Source organism: Aotus nancymaae, unplaced genomic scaffold, assembly GCF_030222135.1.
Source record: "Aotus nancymaae isolate 86718 unplaced genomic scaffold, 86718_ANA_hifiasm-v0.15.2.pri h1tg000046l, whole genome shotgun sequence".
In the NCBI taxonomy this organism is placed as follows: Eukaryota; Metazoa; Chordata; class Mammalia; order Primates; family Aotidae; genus Aotus; species Aotus nancymaae.
Genome location: NW_026988460.1, coordinates 8,033,227 through 8,035,994, shown reverse-complemented (window position 1 = coordinate 8,035,994; position 2,768 = coordinate 8,033,227). Strand labels below are relative to the sequence as shown.

Genomic DNA, 2,768 nt, shown 5'->3' with positions numbered 1-2,768 from the left:
AGAGAGAGATGCTGAAGGCTTATTAAGAATAAGAGTTATCCTTTTAAATTTTTTTGTATAAAACTGCATCTTATTTTGCATACTTTAACTTCAGAACAAAATAAACAAAACCCATAATATGCAACATCCAATCCTGTTGTCAAATTAGGGAGGGGATGGGGTTAGAGGCCCTTGTTTCCTGCCTTAGACACAAGGACAGGAGAGAAAAAACACAAGACATCTGCAGAGGGAGCCAAGTGAGACAGGATCACTCAAGGCTGCGGTCAGAGCCATGGGACACTATGCAGACGGCACAAGGTTTCCAAGTATAAACTCGTAGTCTGCCACCTCCATGCGAGACGCATCCTCATTGCCCTCAGGTGGGGAGGGGGGATGGCATCAAGAACAGCAGCACTGGCTTCCTCTACTGCCACTTCATCTTCATCAATACCTAAACCTAGCTTGTTCATGGGAATCCTCAGGAGAAGACTGAAGAGACCCCCACAGTCTGAAACAGGAGCACCACCAGGTCTTTGACAGCTTTGTTGTCCTTGTCCACCTCAGCCTTCTGCTGCAGTGTCTCCACAGTGGGTTGGTTAAGGTTGATCTCCAGGTGCTTTTTGGCCATAGCCCAAGGTTGAGTTGTCCAAAAGTGTCTGGGCTTTCACAGTCTACTTCATATTGGCTGTTCAGTTGTGGGTGTCAGTCACAGTGCAGCAGAATGAAGAAACAGCCTATTGGAGAGTGTCACCTTCTCAGTCTTCTTATTCAAGATTTTTTTCAGGAGCTTGCAGAGGTTCTCAAACTTTGCCTTGCTCTCCTCCATTTTCTTCTTTTCCTCCCTCCTCAGGTAGCTTAAGACCCTACTAGATAACTAAGACCAAGCTTTTCCCACCAAACTCATTGAGCTGCAGCACACAGTACTCATCAGTGAGCTTGGTCATATGTACTGCCTCAAAGCCCTATCTCCGCACTTGCTTCACGAAAGCAGAGTTGGCCACCTGCTCTTTGCTCTTGCAAGTGATGTCATAGATGGACTTCCTGTCTCCATGCAAGAGACATGCTCTGACAGAGATATCATCTCATCTCCAGACTGGGACGTGTGATAATACAGCAGCTCAGATAGGCATCACAAGTTAATGGAGTCCTCAGGGATCCCAACCTTCAGATTTTTAGAGAATTCCTCGTGGAATTTCTTATAACATTCCTTGTCTTCTGCCAGCTCAGAAAAGAGCTCAAGATACTTCTCAACAGTGTTTTTGTGTAGACTTTCAGGATTCTGCTCTTCTGGAACATTTCTTGGGAAATGTACAGGGGCAGATCTTCAACGTCAACCACACCACAGATAAAGCTGAGATACTTTGGTGTCAGCTCATCATAGCACATGCCAGACATAGATGTTTTTCTTTTCTCTCTTGTTCTCAAAGGGGTCAAAGAGAGCCTGATAAGGGATAAATAGCAGTGCCCTGAATTCCAACTGACCTTCTACAGAGAAGTACTTGACTGGCAAGTGGTCTTCCTGGTCACTGGTGCAGCTCTCATAGAATTCTCCATACTCTTCCTGGGTGATATCATCAGGCCTTCTGATCCAAATGGGCTTGGTCTTGTTTAGTTCTTCCAGATCAATGTATTTTTGTTGTTGTTGTTAATCTTCTTGGTTAACATAATCTTTCTTATGCTTACTGCTGTTATCCTCCTCATCTGAACCCACATCTTCAGTCTTGGGCTTTTTCTCAGCATCTTTATCATCCTCTTCTTTCTCACCTTTCTTTTCTTCTGCCTTATCATCACTGACTTCCATCACTCATTCCTTCTCCAAACAAAGGGTGATGGGATAGCCTATAAATGATGAATGCTTCTTTGACCTGCCTCTCTTCCAAACACTCTCTCTGGTCTTCTTTAAAGTGGAGGATCACTCTGGGGCCCCTGGCAATGGGCTCATCATGGTCAGCACGTACAGTTAAGAAACTCCTATCATAATATTCCCAGTCATAGTGTCATCGTCATTGTGCTTTATGATTACAGCCACTTTTTCTGTCACCAGGTAGGCAGCATAAAAGCCAACACTAAACTGCCCAGGCCTGGAGATGTCTGCAGCAGCCTGAGGAGCCTCCATAAACACTTTTAACACCAGACTTGGCAATAGTTCCCAAATTATTTATGAAATCGGCCTTGTTATGCCAATGTCTGTGTCCACCAAAGTAGGATGTGTTTCTGAGGGTTGAAGGTGATGTCAATTTTCAGCTCTTTACCACTGACTATCTTGGAAGGTCCTGTCAGGTTCTCAAAGCAAATCTTGTCCAAGTCATCAGAAGCATTAGAGATCAACTCCCAAATGAAAATCTCTTTGTTGTAATAGCAGGTATTGATGATGAGAGACATGAGTTGGGCAGTTTCTGCCTGAAAGACCAAAGTCTCCATCTCCTTCTCCATATGGTGCACCTCCACAGGCATCTTGAAAGGAAAAGACTTACCAGTGCTAGTGAACAAGGTGGGCTGAGACTGTCCAACATGCACGTGGCTCCAAAGCTGCATGGGAGTGACTCAGGAGCAAGAGTTGCCTTTTAATAAATGGATTATTACCTGCCAGGCATTGATTTGTTTCAATTTAGAAAAAAACAATGGTATGGTTATTTTTAGATCTACTGTTCACATAAGGACAATGCTGAGACTTTTTACATAAATGTTAGTGAGTGGTCCAGGTGAAATTTAAACACAGACATATTTGACTGCAAAGCCTGGGTTCTGTTTGCAACCTATACTTTATAAAAAACATGCCAGGCAATGGG

At 43.9% G+C, this 2,768-nt stretch overlaps 1 pseudogene; it reads right to left on the bottom strand.

Annotated features, from left to right (window-relative positions):
- Positions 1-279: 279 nt before the first annotated feature.
- On the bottom strand, positions 280-2,433 carry LOC105734291 (heat shock protein HSP 90-beta-like; annotated as a pseudogene).
- Positions 2,434-2,768: the final 335 nt, after the last annotated feature.